Consider the following 20,590-nt stretch of genomic DNA (forward strand, 5'->3'; position numbering starts at 1 on the left):
CAAGCCTCCTGACACCTGCAGGCCCTTTCCGGAGGATCCCCCCGAATACAACCAGAGCCAGTAAGAAACAGACACCAAAAGACACCCAACGTCCCACAACTTTGGGTGTCCCAACGATGGTATCCCAGCATCCCATGACATCCCAACTTACCTCTCTCTCCAACCGGTGGTAGCCTCCAGAAGTTCTTCGTCCCTGAGCCTGCAGCGTTTGTTAAAACCGGAGAATCTGCATTGAAAACAAGGGGGCACCTGCGCCAAAACAGCACCTTGCACCCGGCCGGCACTTTGGGTGCACTTATGTACTAACTTGAACCCCCCTTTGCCCTGGGCTTAATTCCAAGACCTTTGCTCCCTCAACCTTGTGGTCTGCTTGTGAGCATTGGGCCTCAGCACTCTGCACCCGGCCGCCCTAGTGCAGCCGAGGGTGCTCTTGGAGTGCATCATTGACCCTGGGGGAACCCTTGTTCTAACCCCAGAAACCCAACTCCTGAAACAGCTTCAACGCATCCAGAACGCCTCTGCAGGCCTTATCCTCCACATCCCTCGATGCAGCCACATCACACCCCACCTAAGAGACATGCACTGGCTCCCCATCAACAAGAGGATAACCTTCAAGCTCCTCACTCACGCACACAAGGCACTCCACAACACCGGACCAGCGTACCTCAACAGACGGCTCGGCTTCTTCACCCCCACCCACCAGCTCTGCTCGGCCAACCTCGCCACAGTCACCCACATCCGGAAAGCGACCTCCGGCGACAGATCTTTCAACCACCTCGCCGCCAAGACCTGGAACACCCTCCCCATCCACCTACGGCAGACCCAAGACCTTCTGATCTTCAGAAGACCTGTTTCTTCGAGCAGTAGCAGCATTTCCCACCCCCAGCGCCTTGAGACCCTCATGGGTAAGTAGTGCGCTTTACAAATGCTATGATTGATTGATTGATTGATTGAACTCCCAAAACAAAGTACTTCCCCGTTACTGATAACTTAATTTCCTCCCATAGGATTGCATTGATTGCTTTTTTGTGAAAAAAGTTCTAAGTGTGAAGTTGGAAATCCTATGAGAAATCATACAAGTGTGCTTTGATAACAAATTGCATTACTTACTCTGTATCCAAGAAATTTCCCCAGAGTGGTATACAGGTATACCATACTGAGTAAGAAAAGTTCTGAAAAGTAATCCAACAAAGTACTCACAAAGTAACTGATTAGTAATTTTAACTGTTTATTAACATTTAACATACCTGTAATCAAACAAATTGCATTCAACTGCATTCTACTTTATTCAAATGCATTATTCTTGCAAAGTACTATTGCACTTTCCTGTGCAAGGCCTTGCTTGGTTCTAGAAATAAAATGCAACTAAATAATATTTGTATACAAAACAAATTGGTCAGAGTTCAGTCTTTGAGTGTGTGAAATCATCACTTGCCGGAGTGTGTACAATAAATGCTTTACACTAACCGATAAAGCCTTACTGCTTGCTCACACTACTACAAATAGAGAGTAAGGCATTATCCCCTTTTACCTCTGCCTACCTTTGGGGATCCACTGGACTCTGAGCACACTATACCTTACTTTGGTATAGTATATACAGAGCCAGCTTCCTACACCAACAAATCATTCCTGTCAAAAAGAATCAGACAATCATTTCCCGGCACCCGTATGCAATAAAGGTAAATAACATACAGTATAACTCAAATGGTTAACTATGAAATAGACTCAAGGGAGATAAAGAAGTAGGTAAAAGGTCAAGAAAATAAAACACAATCAGTCTGCCCATCTATGTATTAAGAAAATATTGCATCTCAAGATCAATGTTTAAGCCATCCTCCACAGTATGTAAAAGCATAATCCACCTGTCTTCACATTTGTCGTAATGCAGTTCTCTGTCTAGCATCACTTTGCACAACATCAATTCCATGAAACCTGAAGCCCAGATGCGTGGTCTGAGTCTTACAATCTTTTGCCTGCAATGCTATAGGATGCCTAACATTTTGTTGCTTAAGTGCTCTAAAATGTTCAGTATTCCTCTCTAATAGAGGTCTAATCATACTCCCTACTTTTCACATTTACATAAGAGTACATAAACCACATACCGGATGTTAAAATCTATTTGCATACAAATAACATCATCATGTGAATTACAAAAGCAGAATTTGGTTATGCCGTCCACCGCCAACCAGCAAACGTTAGTGTCCACACTTGTATAAACCCTGAGTCAATCTAGATAACCACGTATTCTGTTGGATAGCAAAGACTAATAATATTCTGTAACAATCTATGCTTATGTATAGGTGATGCTGGGATATTCCAAAATGATTGGCTGTAATTCCTGTCTAATTTAAACAAAATCCAATGTATGCGTAAGACATTGTACATTTTAGCAAAGACTGGATAAAAATTTGTAACCAGTCTAACAAAAGACCTTCGTTTCTTAGCGTCACGTTTAATATCCAAAAGTGTATTGGTGCATTTCAACTTCTGTGATCTAGCACTTCTTCTAGAAATTACCTTCTTGTTATATCCTTGTGTCCAAAATCTCGCCTCCATATCATGAAGGGATCGTGTAAATTCCATGTCCTCACTACAATTTTTTCTTGCCTTCAGCATCTTGCCGAAAGGGATCGAGTCAATCTGACATTTCGAGTGTAAGCTAGAAGTAAGAAGTTAGGAATTATAAGATTTATCTGAAAGAGACAGTTAGTGATTCCTTACCTTAGAATTACACCCAGGTGTCAGACTGGATTCGGAAAGTTTTTTGTCAGCAGTACCCCTGCGCGTCGAAAGGTGGTGTCAGTCGTCATTGGTGTTGTGGTCGCCAGGGTGACGTTGCAGTAGCTACTTAGACACCGCCATCGCCCGCTAACATCAGGTCTTTCTTTTTCCACGCCAGCAAATGCAGTCACTTTTTTACTAACTTTTTTGCGACTTTTGTGGACTTCGTTTTTGAGTCTAATATTGACTCCTGGTGCACAAGGGATGTTAAGCTTCAAGGACTATGGTACCTGTACCCGACTGATGTAGGTGACGGATCCACACCGTGTCTGCCTCTACTGCCTGGAGCGAGACCATGACCCCAAGTCGTGCTCTGACTGCCGAACTATGGCCCTGAAGTCTTTGAGAGAGCACTCCCGAAAGCTACTCGAATCCCGGCAGTAGGCTCCGTGTCGTTCGAGGTCTCGATCGCGCGGGAGGTCGAGGGACCGGTCGCGGACTCATTATCACTCCTCGTCTAAGTCTTCGCACTCGGGTCAGGGAAATTGAAGCATAAGAAGAAGTCAAAGAAGCATCGTCGCTCTTTGACTTTCCTCGCCCGTTGGCTGACTCGGCGAAGGGGGTGGGTGGTGGCACCCCATAGCTCCACGTGCGGAGCCTACAGGGTTGACTCCGGCCTTCCCTCCCTTGCTGGGACCTGGAGTGACGCCTGCCCAGCTTCGTCAGTTCTACGAAGCGATGCATGCCATCTACGGACAGTCTGACTCCGCCGGTGCGCCTTTGGTCCCCGTGGACTCGGCAGGGTGCCCTAGACCTTCGATGCCGGCCCCAGCACCACAGGGCCCCCTTGAATACAGGCCTGGTTCTGGATCCACGCCGGTCGACCTCATTACACCTTCACCGGCACCACGTCCGAAGCCGGCACCAGCTGGACCTCCAGCAGGCGTTGACCGCAGCTTCCACCCTGATGTGGATACTGTGCCGAGCCGGCATTGATGGGTACTTTTGTGCCTGCATTCCACGCTGGCCATTTCCGGCCATTTTGGCAGCCAGAGGGTGAGGAAGACTGGGTGGGGTCTGGTGACCCTTTAACTGAACAGTTGGAGTATGACTAGGACCGGAGAGAGGAACTGGGGGATGCCAGTGGTCTGGTCACCTCACCAGACCTTGGCATGTTGTCTCCTCCTACCGTGAGGAGGAAGCGTCTTCGGAAGTGGTGTTGCGTAGGCTGGCCAAGGCCCTAAACCTCGAGCTACCTACTGTGGCAGTCAGGACTAACCTCCTGACAGAGGTGTTTCAACCGGCAGCAAGCTCTTGGGAGCACCTGAATCCATTTAATGAAGCCTTCATGGACATCCTTTTGGGCACTTGGTCCAGACCCAACACAGGGGCTACCGTGGATAGGATGGTTGCCCGACACCACCTCCCGGCCGGAGGCGACCCCACTTTCCTCTCCCAACATCCCTCCCCCGAGAGCTTGGTGGTCCAAGCTTCAATGACTCAAACCACATTCCATAACGCACCACCTGAGAGGGAATCCAAGAAGCTGGATCAGCTTGGGAAGAAGTTGTTTTCTTCCTCCAGCTTAGGGCTGCAGTTGCTAAACACTGCATGCCTGTTGGGCCGTTATTCCAACTCCATGTGGGATATGGTGGCGCAAGTGCTGCCTCAGTGTCCTGAGGAGTGCTATTGCCGAGGGGAGGGATGCAGCAAAGTTTACCATCCGCTGTGAACTGGACACTGCTGACTCAATGGGTAGGACCATTTCAACGTTGGCGGTGCTTCGCGGTCATGCCTGGTTGAAATCGACTGGCTTTTCTGGGGATGTCCAGAACACTTTGATGGACATGCCCTTTGATGGAAGTTGCCTGTTCGGAGCGCTTCAAGGAGTCCTTGGGCCTCTCCACCAAGCACCCTGCACTGTCTGCCTTGCGCCCCTTTCGTGGCCACGGAATGGGTGCCCAAACACGTTCCTTTCAGAGCCACAGGCCAGCGCAAGCTGTTCAACCTCAGCGTGGCCTGGGATGTGCTGACCACCAACGTAGTTCTGGGGGCCAGCGGGGGCGGGCCAGTCCACCACCGCCCCCTTTGCAGCAGCCTTCAAATCCTCCTAGTACGACCTTTCAGGCCCATCAAACACCAGTGGGCGGCAGGATCCGCCATCACCTCCTCCACTGGCGCACTATCACGTCAGACAGGTGGATTTTGCAGATAGTGCAAAGGGGCTACTACATTCCCTTCGAGACTACCCCTTCAGCCATGCAACCCCAGTACTATTGCATGTCGGGGGATCACCTGGCCCTTCTAACAGGAAGCTATGGCTCTCTTGGCCAAGGGAGCCATCGAGAATGCTCCTGCCACAAAAGTAGTTGCTACTCCCGCTACTTTCTGGTGCCCAAGAAAGACAAGGGCCTGTATCCTATTTTGGATCTCAAGGACGTCAACCTCTTCCTCCGGAAGGAGAAGTTCAAAATGTTGAACCTGGCTCAGGTCGTCTGCCCACGACCCTGGAGACTGGATGATAGCGTTGGACTTACAAGATGCCTATTTTCACAACCCCGTCCTGCCGGCCCACTGGCATTACCTGCGGTTCACGGTAGGCCACGAGCACGTCCAGTTTACCGCGCTCCCCTTTGGCCTTACCAGCACCCCTCAGATGTTCATGAAAGTGATGGCGGTGGTCGCAGCTGATCTGCGCAGATCAGGGGTTCCAGTCTCCCCCCCCTATCTCAACGACTGGTTGTTCAAGGCTGGCTCGCACCAGGCAGTCATAGCCCACCTCCAGACTACGTCCGACCTTCTGCATTCGCTGGGGTTCTCCAACAACATGCCGAAGTCACACCTCACCCTCTCTCAGAAGCTCCTCTTCATTGGAGCAGTTCTGGACACAACACAGTTTAGGGTTTATCCTCCCGAACAGCGAGTCCGGGATATTCGTGCTATGTTTCTGATCTTTCAGCCTCTATCCCGTGTTTCGGTCTGGATGACTGAGGTTGCTGGGCCTCATGGCCTCCTGCATCCTGCTGGTCGATCATGCCAGGTGGCATATGCGGGCCCCGCAGTGGGACCTTAAGTTCCAGTGGGCACAACATCAGGGGAATCTGTCTGATTGCATCCAGATCTCGGAGGGCACTGCACAACAATTGCAGTGGTGGCTCACGAACCAGGATTGGGTCAACTGCAGAACCCTCTCCCATTCCCAACCATAACACAGTGGTAAAAGATGTTCCCCTTCTGGGATAGGGGCGGCAACCTGAAAGAGGAAAAAGATCAGAGGCCTCTGGTCTACGGCGGTGTCCGAGCTCCACATCAACCATCTGGAGTTTCAGGCTATCCTTCTTGCACTAAAAGCATTCCTTCCCTCTGTCCAGGGAAGAGTAGTGCAGGTGGTCTCAGACAACACCCCCATGTGGTACTGCAACAAACAAGGCGGGGTGGGGTCGTGGTCCCTATGTCAAGAGGCCCTCCATCTCTGGACATGGCTGGAACATCAGGGCATATCCCTGGTGGTTCAAAGCCTGGCAGGTTTACTGAACGCCAGGGCGGACAAACTCTGCCGCAGGTGCATGATGGATCACGAATGGCGTCTTCACTCGGAGGTGGTGCACGTTCTCTTTCAACAGTTGGGGAGAGCGTTAGTTAGATCTATTTGCCACCAAAAAGAACGCGCAATGTCAGGAATTCTGACCGTTAGAATTTCCTAGGCGGCACTCGCTAGGCAACGCTTTTCGTCACAAGTGGAGTTGCTGTCTTCTATACGTCTTTCTGCCTATACCATTTCTGCCCAGAGTGCAGAAGAAGATCAAGTGCGACCGGGCCCAAGTCATTCTTGTGGCTCCGGATTGGGTAAGAAGAGTCTGGTATCCCGAGCTGCTCAACATGGCCATCAATCCTCCGATCCGGCTGCCTCTTCTGGAGGATCTTCTGTCGCAGCAGCAGGGACAGACCTCCACCCGAACCTGTCCAGCCTCCACCTCCTTGAGTGGAGATGGAGCAGCGGCAGTTGACATCATTTGACTTGCCTCCTGAAGTCTGTGATGTAATCTTGGCAGCAAGGCGTCCCTCCACTAAGATTGTATATGCCTGCAGATGGAATACATTTGTGGCATGGTGCACAGCAAAGGCTGTGGATCCCCTTTCTGCTCCTCTTTCTGAGGTTTGCTTGTTCCTCCTGTCTTTGGCCCAGCAGGGTTCTGCTCTGGGCACTCTTAAGGGCTAGTTCTCAGCCATTTCAGCCTTCCTCAGGCTTCCTGATCAGCCTTTTCTTTTCAAGTCCCCTCTTGTAAATAGATTTCTTAAAGGCATTACCCCTCTTTTTCCTCCGGTTGCCTTCGTACTGCCTTAGAGGGACTTGAACTGGGTTCTTACTTATTTGATGTGCACTCCCTTTAAGCCGCTAAATAACTGTCCTCCCAGACTCCTTACTCTGAAAACTGCTTTTCTGGATGCCATCACCTCTGCGCACAGGTTGAGTGAGCTGCAATCTCTGTCTTCCAGGCCTCCCTTTCTGGCTGTTCACCCGGACAAGGTCGTCCTCAGAACTCGACCTTCCTGTCTTCCAAAGGTGGTCACTTCTTTTCATATTGGCCAAACCACCACTAAGCCCACCTTCTTTCCGCTTCCTTCAAAAGAGGAAGAGAGGCTCCACCGTCTGTATTCAAAACGTGCGCTCTCCTTCTACTTGGATCGCAGAAAACAATTCCGGGTGGACGACCAGCTCTTTGTTGGTTACGGGGGCGCTAAGAAAGGTCGGGCTGTGCACAAACGGACCATCTTCAGGTGGGTCGTTCTGTGCATCTAGGTCTGCTATTCTTTGGCAAAGAAGGAGCCTCCAGTGGGGCTGCACGCCCATTCCACCAGAGAGATGGCAGCCACTACGTCTTTGGGAAGAAGGGTTCCCCCAAACGACATCCGTCAGGCAGCTACGTGGGCATCGCTGCACACGTTCACCAAGGACTACTGCCTGGACAGCCAAGTCCAGAGAGACAGCTTCTTTGGCCATTCTGTTCTACAGGATTTCCTGGTGTGAACTTAGTTCGCAGACCCTCCTCAGGGGTTCGTATTGCTGGGGTATCTACTCTAAGGTAAGGAATCTGTAACTAACTGTTTCTTTCAGATGAACGAGTTACCTACCTTCGGTAACAATATATCTTTAAGAAACATAGGTTATTTATAGATTCCTTACCGCCCCACCCATCCTCCCCGTTCTGCAAACTGACTTATACGCTTAAGGACATCCTTTCACGGCCCTAGATTTGTGCACCAGTGGTCAGTGTCTTGCATGGCTGTGCGCTTCTGGCATGGAAAGTAGTGTAGAGAACGGACATTAGCGAGCGAGGGCGGCGTCTATGTAGCTACCACAACGTCATCCCAGGGACCACGATGCAAACGACGAACACAGAGCCGACCGACAGCACCTTTTGATGCGCAGAGGTACTGCTGACGAAAAACTTTCTGGATCCAGTCTGACGCCTGGGGGAAATTCTAAGGTAAATAATCTATAACTATCATATGTTTCTTACAGATAAATCGTTACCAACGGTAAGTAACTTGTTCTTCAACATCCCATTATGTTTTTTTGTCACTATGTAGATACAATTCTATATCCAAGAAAACCATCTGATCTGTACTGGATTCAAAGGTAAAGGATATATTATGCAGATGTGAATATTTTTTTTAAACTGCTGCCATTACACTTGATCACCCATCCAGCTCATCAGTCAGTCATCGATGTATCGCCCCAAGTAATGGATGTTATTTATTTTCACACCACTAGGGCACATATGCACCTCCTCAAACCAACCCATTAAAAGGTTTGCAAAGGATGGTGGAAATCTGAAGCCCATCGCAAACCCACAGGGATGCTTGTACCATTCTCCATTAAACAAAAACATGTTGTCTTCCAATATCAATTGTGACAATGCAATGAGCATCTATGAATGCTCCAAGAATTCAATTGGTTTCTTTAAAAAAAATGATTGAAGTAGATTGACGCCATGTAATTGCAAAATATTAGTATACAGCGAAACTACATGAAGTCACAAGTAACATCCCTGGTTCCCATCACATTATTCAACAACTCAAGATATGCTTAGTGTCCCTTATGTATGACAGAAGTTTTGATACAAAAGGAAATAAGAAAAGATCTAAAAACTCTCAGAGCATCTCAGTAGGGTCCCCAATACCCATATTTATGGGCCTGCCTTGTGGAAAGAGGCAATTATTGTGTATTTTTGATAGCGTGTACATACAATGATATCTGGGGTGATCTATCAAAAGGTAGCGTTCATGATCATTTATTAACCCCAATCCATGGCAATTTTCAAACTGGTGTTAATACGTTTGGAGAGCTCAAGAACTGGTTTGTGACTTAGTTTCAGGAAACAGGCAGGTCTGCTCAGTCAGTTGGTTATAGATCCCATTGTCATAGCCTAATCTATCAATTACAACCATGTATCCTCCATTGTCTGCCTCTCTAATGATCAAATCTCAATCTTGAAGTAACTGTTTCATAGCCTCAAGTTCTCAATACATCAAATTATTCAAGTGGTGATCCACAAACTAACATTGTGAACTTATTTCCCATCTATCCATATCCATCATTACAGCTTAGTAGAAGAGGTCCACACTATTACCACTGGAGAGTTTGGCAGTCCATTTAGATTTTTTTTGAGGCCGCTGTCCTCACTTAAGTTTGTGCACAACTCAAGGCCGTTCAATATCCTATGAATAGATACTGTGTCTTGTTCACATTCCGTGATAAATAAAAGCGTTGTCATGTCAGGTGCTTTGCTTCATCCCTGTTTTGTATTTATCGGCAATTAATCTTGTAATTACTTGTTATCTTCTTTTGGTTTTGTGTGCCCGTTATTGTATATATGTTTATTACAACAGTACAATGGCTGCTGCTAATATGATCCATCCTTCCTCATTCCTGAATGGAATAGGTGAACCTGATATAGATTGGAAAGTCTGGATTAAATTATTAGAGTCTCACTTGATTGCTATTGATGGTGAAAGGTTCAGTTTTACGTAAACCACATTCTTTTGCATAATTTAGGAGTTTATGGTCGCAAGATTTATGAAACAATGTCTGAACGTGACGGTGTAGGGGAAGAAGGGTAAGAAGCATTCGATATTTATGGTATAAAACTTCTTAAGTAAGAAGTACTCTTTGGTGACAAAGTAAATGTGGTATTAGAACAGCAATTTTTTTTGTAGGGAGCAAGGCTAACAAGTCTATAACCAACTACATCGCAGCATTGACGGGTCTGAGTAAATTGTGTGACTTTGGTAACCTCACAGATTTGCTGATCAGATATCAGCTGGTACGATGTACTAATAATTCTCATATTCAAGTAAAATTACTGGCAAAAAATCCTGCACTAAGAGATGCTATCAGCATTGCACAATCGGTGGAACATACAGCTAAATGCATCAAAGAAATTAAGATGTCTAATGAAATAGTTGCTAATGTACAAGAGAGTAATATTGAAACTGAGGTCTGTAAGGTGAAGAATTAAGACCTTAATCCAGGTAAAGTTCTTGTTGTAGGAAGGAAGCCAACGTGTTTTAGATGTGGCAGCAGTAATCATCTGGCAAACAATATACTTTTTCTTGCAAAAAAAAAAATGGAATGTGTAAGTAATACAATAGGAGGGGGCATTTTGCGAGAGTTTGTGGAGAGGGAAAGTTTTCATTTTTGTGAAAGTGGTGAAAAGGAGGGTAGTCTAGTCAAGGTGGTTAACAATGAAAGCCTGGCTTAGAAGGAATCATTACTTCACCTCCCACAGGGTTTATTTATCTCCATCAAGACTGTCCAAAATAGCGAAGGGCCCAGAGTTAGCTGCAAAAAGTGTGGCCTAGTAAATGCCTCAGACATTCACATGTTTAAATATTGCCCCGTAATAACTCAATATTGGGGGGAAAGTATGGGAAACTATAACGGACATTCTGGGATCCCCTGTCCACATTTCACTCCCCTTGGTCATCTTTGGCATAGCTAGCGAAGTAACAGGTCACGTTATGGGGTTCCTTTTCTACGCAATACTGCTGGCTAGAAGAGAAATTTGTAAGAAATAGGTAGATTTAACACCCCCACACACAGAATGGTTGTCGTCCTTGTATAAGACCTCTAAGACTGATTTGGACAGCCTGCAGAGTAGTAGGAAAAAAGCAGTATGGGATTGTTTATTCGATTGGTCTTAGTGCTATTTTTTATTTTTCAATAACAATGTTTTGGATCCCACGATTAAGCCTCTATGGAAGCTCTCTGAATGAGTTGGGCCTTTCCTGCAGTTTCCAAATCCAGCTGGCCACCATACAGTACCCAGTTACAGTTTTCCAGAAGAGAGTGAGACCACCTCCTCTGTTCAGAAAGGGGGACATGACATTCTGTGGATTGTTGTCCGCCGGTAGGCGGGTGTTGGCCCCCGGTTCCACTCTTGATATCTGCGTCTCCGTACAATTGAGTAACGGTAATTGACATCCTACTCTTTGTCATCTGAGGTCTGTAGCGAATGAGGAGAAAAAAAGAACCACGTTTTATTATTGGACAAAATCAATGGTGGTCTGGAGATTTGCAAAGTATGTCCCAAATTGTTTTCTGAGGAACTGGGATTACTTCATAATTTTCAACATAAAATTAAGCTGAGAGAAGGAGGCAAGTCTGTTGTGCATAAATCTCTACCTGTTCCACACTTGATGAAGGAACCATTAGAGAATTATTTGAACAGGTTGTGCAAGATGGGTATCATACAGTCCATAGATTCTTCTAAATGGTTGGCTCCAATCGTTATTGCATCAAAAAGAAATGAAGGCATTTGTTTATGTGCGGATTTGTGTAGTCTTGATGAGAACATCTGGATAGTAAGACACCCACTTCCACATTTAAATGAAATGCTTAGCACTGTGGAACAGGTTAAGTATGTCAGTGTTATAGAGCTCTCTAAGGCTTACCGCCAAGTGGACCTCGATCCTGAATCTAGACCTCTTACGGCTTTTGTCCCACCTTTGGGAGTGTTCATGTTTTTAACATGCCATTTGGTCTTGCAACTGCGGCAGCAGTCTTCCAGACGATAATGCACCAGATTTTAAGAGGTGTGACTAACACTGTGTTTTCAAGAGAACATCTTAGTGTCCGGTACAACTGTAGAATCCCATGATAAATCTCTTAGATTAGTTTTAAAACAACTGATGGATGCTGGGTTGACAGTGCAGCAAAGTAAATGTCAGATCAGGGTCACCTCTGTGGATTATTTGGGCCACACAATATCAGAAGAAGGCTTTACATAAAAAAAGAAACCGCTTCCTTCGTGCAGTAAAAGAGGCCCTCTACCCTCAGAGTAAGGATGAACTCTAATCCTTTTTAGGGTTTTTCAAATACATGGCAAAGTATGTGAAGAACTTCTGTTACAAATAAGGATTTTGTAAGGGAGGATGATCATAAAAATATAACTGATACATTGAAAGAATTGTCCTCTCCCCTGCCTTAAGAACATTAGACCATACTAAAAAAAAACATCCCCACAACTGATGCGTCGAATAAAGGCCTAGGTGCCACTCTATCTCAGAAAAGTGAAAGGGGAGAAAGAATGATAGCCTTCGCGTCCAGGCGTCTGAAAAGAGCAGAATATAATTAGTCTATTATCGTCTCCCTGATTCCATGTTTATCAGAATTAACTTGTAAAATGGTTTTATCAAATGTTTTTAAACAACATTTAGTCTTTATCTGTATAATAACATTGTGTTTTTAACTAATTCCATTTGAATTCTTTGATGTACTTTTTATGATTCACTAAATGTCAATCGAATAAAAGTTTTTGAAAGAAAGATTAGTCTATTTTTGAAAAGGAAGCTTTGGCCTGTGTTTGGGCAGCGAAACACTTCAAAATGTATCTATAGGCCATAAAATTTATGATGCGTACTAATCACAAACCTCTTAAGTTTATGTTCTACATTAAAGGGATTGAGCATAGTACCCCTCGTATATCAAAGTGGATATTGGGACTTGAAAATGTCAGTTCCAAAGTGGAACATGTTCCTAGGGGATAAAAATGACATTGCAGATTTTTTGTCTAGAGCTCCTTTGCAACAAAAAACACAAGAATTGTTAGACAGTCATATTTTATCTAAACAAATCACAGCCTTAACAAAAGTTGAATGGGAACAGTGCATAGAAAGGGACAACCGTTTTAGTCTAATTAAAGAGATGATTGTCAATGGCTGGCCCACTAAATGGAGTGAGTTTAAAGAGGAGATTAAGGATTTCTGGCTAGTAAGATCATAACTTTGTATCATAGATGGTAAGGTTTGCAGCAACAAGATTTTGCTACACAAAGATTTTTTTTTTTTAATTGTGGAATTGGCCCATGAGGGACACCTTGGTAGAAGCATTACTAAAAATAGAGTTAGGATTACATTTTGGTTCTCTAGAATAGATTAATTAGTGGAATGGATGGTTAAAGATTGTCCCACTTGTGCTAAAAGTGATAAAACTAAAGTCATACGTTAAGGCCCCTTTATCTCTGGTTGTAGTACGCCAACAAACCATGGAGTAAACTTGCCATGGACATTATTGTACCGATGGAAGGTATAGGAACCTCTAAGAAATTCATGTTAGTGTTAATTGATTATACCCCTCATTGGGTCATGTATAGAATGGTTCAACGTACTAACACTACTGTTCTGCTAGAATTCCTTAAAGATGTGTTTCGTAGGGAAGTAATACGTTCAACTATTGTTGTTGGTGTCCAATTCACTTCCCAACAAATGAAATAATTTTTTCAAAACTTAAAATATGAGAAAACTGCAGTGTATTGTCCTAAAGCAAATGGCTTAGTTGAGAGGACTAATAGCATGATCAAAGAACATTCAACTAGCTGTTGTCAATGGTCACTATGTAGAGAAATCATTGCAGATTGTGTTTGGACAGTCCACACTTTGCCCAATCTCATCACATGTATATCTCCTTTTGTGTCCTTCAGAAGGAGAGAACCATGTACCAAAATGAACCCTCAATGGCTGCGTGGACGTATGGGTGTGAGAACTGAAAATTTTAAAACCAGTGAGACTATAGATCAACATCAGAGGAGGTACAAGAAATGGTACAATGACAAAAATGGAGTGAAAAATCTCACATGGAAAGGTGGTGATTAGGTACAAGTGGAGCGCGAAAGATCAGCAGTCTCATACCAAGTTTTTACCTCCTTGTCACATGACCAAAGCATACTGCAATGTGGTACTACTTGAGAATGGTCTATTATGGCGTTCCGGTAAAAGTAAAGAAGTTAGTTCCCTTCATTTGTTCCTTTTGGAAAGGGAGATGTGCTGTAATGTTATCCATTAATTTACTGCATAGATATATATGTATTACATTGGTTTGTACCTGCTCCCCTCTTTTGTATAACCAAGTTGTACATTCCATTGGAGTTTGCCACAGAATGTTAACACATGTCAGTTATTGACAGTTGATTACGGAGAGTGGGTGGCTGAATAAAGAAGACTATTCACTTACCTTGTTTTGTCTTCATTTTATTACACTTCTGAACAGTATGTCAAACATTCACATGAGCAACAGTACAACACTTCCTCAGCCTAAATATTGCTAAGAACACACCATAGACCATCCTGTCCTAACTCACTCCTACCACTTATCCACCACTCAAATTAGTTTAATATTTCCCCAGTTGAATTCACTACTAATCCTTTTCTGGTTCCGGAGTAGCATGCTACTCGCCAAAAAGCACTTCAACAACTCATAAGGGGTAGCAAGCGCTATATAAATGCAAACCTTTTCCTCTTCTATCCCTCCACTATCCTTCTCAATCCAAACTACAGACTAACATATCCACACCTCAAATTAATTTCATATTTCACTATACCAATTCACCACTAATCCTTTTTGGGATCAGGAGTAGCGCGCTACTCGCCGAAAAGTGCTACACCACCTCCTCTAGGGAGCTATTTAAAAAAAAAAAAACTTCCCTCTTCCATCCCTCCACTATCCCCTTCAACCCTCGTCAGGGGTAGTAAGCACAATATAAATGTAATTACAATACAATACAATACAATACTTCTTGTATAGATAAATCGGTAACTATAATATCGAATGCAGTAAGTTTATTTTTCATAGGAATCGGAGGAAAAAACTTCTTTAATTTCAACTCTCTCACAAATCTTTAGATATCTATCTTGATATCAGTAATATCCTATTTCACATTGGGGCAAAAACGCATTCCTTTCTGAAGAAAGACATCATATCATTAGTCAAATTCTTACTAGAAAGGTTCACCACTTAACATCAGAGACCTGACCCGCTGCTGCTTGTTCCTGATCCATGACCTTGTCTGCATACCTCCCTTTTCATTGGACAGTTCCCTTTGCCGTTAGGTTTTTTCCCCTTCGTTCACTCGGGACCTGGAATTTACATCTCAATTCTCCATCCTGATCCATATAACCTCTCTTAAAAAAGTATTTCTTTTATATTGTTCAGATGTGCCCTCCCTGGCATCTCCATCTCTACTAGAGAAATAGCTAGATGAGGTGGCATGCTTCCCACTTAAAGAAGCTGATTGGTCCCACTGTCGCAGGTTTTCTAACTAGGTAGTCAAAATGCTTGGCAAACGTAAAGACTCTTCCGTTGGCATAATCAATTTCATCTCTCAAGTTTTCTCGCCTTCCTTTGTTTAATCTCCTCATCATATTTATTGAGAATACCTTCATTATCTCATACTTTTTTCTAGTGGCCTCTGGTAAATTAAATTCCAAGAGATTTCCTTCTCAATCTCCTGTAATAACTTAGTGACTTTCCTCTCTGCATTCTCTATCAAAATATTCATTCAATTCATGGAATTGCTGGCAAGTTCCTTTTCCCACCGTAACAGTAAGTCCTCATTCAGATCATCGTATGTAAGAAGGATCTAGGATCAGAGAAATAGTCCTTTTTACAACAGGCCAACACAGAAGTTTGTGCACCAGAAATATGGTGGTTGAATACTACCCAAGACTGAGACCATGTAGTCATATATGGCTTTATTTTGCTTACCTGTAGCCCTGACGAAGCCGATGGTGGATACACCATATTGACGAAACACAAATTGGCTACAACGGTTATAAAGACTGCATGTGGAGAATATGAAATAAAGTACCACTGATTATACTAGACTATTGGACTTTGAATTTTGGTGCCGAGGGGATTTTACAATTAAGTCTTTGGCTCCTCATCGGAGTGTATGGTGGCCACTTCTACTTGGAACACTCTTATAAATTGAATTTAAATTGACATCTTACATATTTGGGATACACACGTTTTTGCGCAACCTAATGAACTTGCCACTTATCTATTTACATTGTAATCAAATTTCTGCAAATGGAACGCCCGGAGCGATTGCAAAAGTGGTTCACTTAGCCCTGGTGGAATGGGCTCAGACCCCTAAGAAGACTCCTTCTTAGCTAAGGCATATCAGGTCTAGATTCAGAGGATGCTCCACCAAGATTGAATCCTCTTCTGTACTGCTTTACCTTTTTTGGAACCAGAGTAGCCAACAAAAAGCTCGCTGTGTGACTGGAACTCCTTGGTGTGGTCCAGGTAGAAGATAACTGCTCATCTAGGATCCAACCAATGCACACCTTCCTCCTCTTTTGTGTAATGAGGTGGAGGATGGAAGGTCATAAGAGTGATAGATTGGGCAAGATGGAAAGGAGTGACCACTTTAGGAAGGAAAGCAGAGCTGGTTTACAACACCAACTTGTCCCGAAAGTAGGTAGTGACAGGAGGGCGACAGCAAAGGAATTGCAACTCACTGACCTTCAAGCAGAAGTGATATCAACCAAAAACACAATTTTGATGGTCAACATATGAAGGGTACAACTATGATGAGGCTCATACAAAGTCCCCAAAAAGTAAGAACCAGGTTTAATTCCCATTGAGGAACCATAAAAGTAGTGAGAGGAAAAAGATTGGTCAGGCCCTTCAAAAAACACGCATGACAACAGGGGACTTAAACAGAGATGGCAAATCCAGCAGACAGAGGAAAGCAGACAAGGTGGATAAATAACCCTTCACAGTTACAATGACACATCCTCTTTGAGCAAGGGTAAGCGCAAACTGCAGCACTTGAGATAGTCCGGCCTGCGAGGAATCCACACCATTGTTTGCACACCATGCAACAACATTGCTCCATATGCCGTAATAAGCAGGCTTAGTGGAAGGGCACTGCATAGACTAGATGACATCTCCCACCTCTGGTGGCAGCTGAAAGGAGGTCCGTTGTCCCTGATCAATCTTCAAGCATGTAGGTGGAGGTTTTGGCCACTGGGGTGCAACACCATTCCCCTGACAGTGACAGAAGGTCAGGCTTGAAGGTGGAGAAGCGCAGGTCTGCATATTATACACTTCTCTACCAATCTGGGGCAATGAGAATGACTTGGGCCCAGTCTTGGAAAATCTTCCTAAGTACTCGAGGATCAAGGGTATAGGGGGGGGAACCGCATAATGCAGTTGAAAGTTCCACCTCAACTCAAAAGCGTCGCCCAAGGCTCCCCTCAATAGATACTGTAGGGTGCAGAACCACTGGCACTGAGCATTTTCCAAGAAGGTGAATAAGTGCACCTGAGGAGTACCCCACTCGGTGAAGATGTCCTGGACAACTTCCAGCAGAAGAGGCCACTCCTGATCAGCAAGATACTGCCGACTCAGGCTGCCGGCTCTGACATTTGGAAACCCTGCTAAGTGCTTGGCAGTGAGCCAGTTCCCTTGTGTATGTGCCCAAGATCACAGTCTCAATGCAGCCAGGCAAAGGAGGTAAAACCCTTCTGCTCCTGATTTGTTTACGTACCACATTGCAGTCATGTTCTCAGATTAAGTTCTGCACCACCCTAACCATGGTGGAGGTGAGGTAGGCCTTACGCACCAGTCGATTCGACCGCAGGTCCACCAGGTTAAAAGTTATTGATAAATCGCAGTCTCATGCCTGGGGGCATCTCGGTGCTATAGAACTGGATACAGCTTACGGACATAAGGTTCCTGCAGATAATCTTATATCTCCTAGTCCTGGGAGAACAGCCAGGTTTTCAATGCCTTTCTAAAAGCAAGTAGTGAAGGAACAGCCGATGGTAAGTTGTTCCAGACCACAGCAGTGGTCCTGAAGAAGCTCTTCCCACCCCAGGTTGTCCTCCTGAAAAGGGGGTCTACCAGGTTCATTGCTGAGCTTGACCGAAGCATCCTCCCTGTCGTATACCACAGGAGCTTGTCCTTAAACTGAGCTGGCCCTAGTCCCTGTAATGATTTATAGAACAGGCATTAAGCCCTGAACCTAACAAGCTGTTTGACTGGGAGACAGTGAAGTTTCCCGATGGCTCCTCTAGCCGATTCGTGTTTAGGGATTTTAAAAAGAAATTGTGTAGCTGCATTCTGCAAAACCTGAAGTTTATTCAAAGAGCCTGAGGCGAAGATTGAGCTAAAGGCTATTGCAGTAATCAATCCTAGAGATTACTAGAGCAATGATTACTGTCTTCAAGAGCTTTGATGGCAAAACATTTTCAATCTTTTTTACAAGCTTCAAGGAGCAAAATTAGGCAGATTTTATTTTATTCACTTGGTCTTTTATTTTCAGCTCTTTATCTAGCAGAAAACCCAGATGTTTTACTTTATTTACTGGTTCAGGGAGGAGGCCTAACTCAGGAGGCCACCATTCCGGCGTCCAGAATGAGGGGTTATTGCCAAAGTAGATGACTTCAGTTTTGGCAGCATTCCGCTTAAGACAATTGTTGTCCATTCATTTGCTTACACTGCTCATGCAGGTTTTAAATGCAGAGCCTGTGTGTTCTCGGGTTTCGCTAGTGACACCACAATTTGAGTGTCATCTGCGTATGATGCTACGGAGAAGCCAGATTTTTTGATAAGTGAGGTTAGTGGGGTGACAGAGATTAACTAGTGTTGGGCTGAGTGCCAAGCCCTTAGGAACTCTGCAAGGCATAAAGAAAGGTCTGGATGTAAATGTGCCAGCGCCAAGCTTTGTTGTCTGTTGACTGAAAAAAGATTGAAGGAGACCTAATGTTGTATCCGCTAATCCCAGACTTCGCAAACGTTCAGCCAGTAGCTCATGCCTGACCGTGTCAAATGCAGCAGATAGGTCCAGCAAAATCAGGGCCGTGGCCCCCGTGTCCAGTGTTTCAGAAATCTCTTCGGTGGCCACCACCAATGCGGATTCTGTGCTGTTATTTTTCCTAAAACTGTGTTGTGTGTAAACCAGTAAGCAATTTTCTTCAATGTACTCTGATAGCTGTTTGTTCATCACTTTCTCAATAAACTTAGCGGCAAGAGGAAGCCTAGATATGGGGTGATAATTGTTCACGCTCAGTGCACGGAGGTTGTCCTTTTATTAGCAAAGGCAGGATCGAGGCAGATTTCCTCTGCGCAGGGAAGACACCCCTTTCAAACACTATAAATTATTTGCCCCCGATGTTGTGTCACTTGGGCTGGAACCAGATGAACTACTTTTGGAGGGTAAGGGTCCTGCGGAGCTCAAGACTACATTAGTGGTATTAGATTCATAAGTTGTTTTTCAGGAGGAACCTTAAAGGTAGAAAATCTGGCTAGATCTGGTACCGCAATTAAGGGTTGCTCTTCTGGTTGAGGGTCTGACCTGCCTGCGGCAACATTGTTAAAGATGTTGGCTACCTTTTCTTGAAAGAAATCGGCTAGACCATCACAACATTTTAGATTCATTATTGCTGAGTTGGATCTAACTGGTAAGATTAATTTTTTTATTACTTGAAAGAGTTTTATTTGCATCACATGCTATTTTTATCTGCTCAGAATAGTAAGAGGTTTTAGCCGCTACAATCTATTTTTTGTGTTTGGTTAGTTTGTTTTTATATATGGTTCTTTCTTCGGCCTCATAGTTTTTCCTCAACTTCTGGCACTTGCCTATGGCAGCCCCGTCTAGATGTCCTGAGGGACTCATTATACCATGGCTGGGAGATTTTCTTTGTAAAAGTTTTTAGTTTGACTAGAGCTAAGATATCAAAAGGCGTATCTAGCCAGAGCGAGAAATGTTCAATGTTCTGCTCCAAATTGTCTACAGGTAGCCAGGATGAAGTTGTGTGGATGGCTTCCAATTCGGCCTGCTGTACTTGGGGTTTGTTGCACTACGTCTCTGTATATAGGGTTTTTTTGGGGTCTTAATCTGTCAATTGAATGCCCAATGTTCAGACCAGGTGAGAGGAAGAGATGGTGCAGTGTTAAAGGATGAGAGATTGGGGGAAAAGCCTGTCTAGCATATGTCCAGCCCTATGTGTTGGGCCTCTGGAAATTAAGGCTAATCCGAACGCATTAATGGACTCGACCAGCCTTACAGAGACTGAATCCGACTCATTTTCCAGATGGAAATTTAAATCACCTAGCACTGAGAAGTTGGAGTTAAGGACAGATGATTTGACAGTTGTACTAATCTCCTCTACGAAGCCACATTTAGGTCCCGGTGGGCAGTGGATTAGCAGACAATTAAAAGGCTGCATATTGGGTGGTAGCACTGAAAAAGCTAGGACCTCAAAGTTGAGTTGTTTGCGGCTCAAAAGTCGGTTTAAAATGATTAAGAGATAAGACAGCCAGTCCCCCTCCTGGTGGGGTTGCAGCAACAATTTCTATGCCAGAGTCCAGGTCTGCCCATGTTTCATTTACAAACACCATATCTGCATATTGGGCCTGGACTAGGTTAGAGAACTCTTGATGGTGCTTCACGAGGGACCTAGTGTTCAAAAGCATGCAAGTAGTATTTATATGCGTTTGGCTGGTGTTTTTCCTCATCTGCTGGTCAGGTAATTCGACTAGGAGAATGTAGGAAGCCAGCAAACCTAGGTATCGCAA

The sequence above is a fragment of the Lissotriton vulgaris genome, chromosome 2_2 (assembly GCF_964263255.1).
Source record: "Lissotriton vulgaris chromosome 2_2, aLisVul1.2, whole genome shotgun sequence".
Classification (NCBI taxonomy): Eukaryota; Metazoa; Chordata; class Amphibia; order Caudata; family Salamandridae; genus Lissotriton; species Lissotriton vulgaris.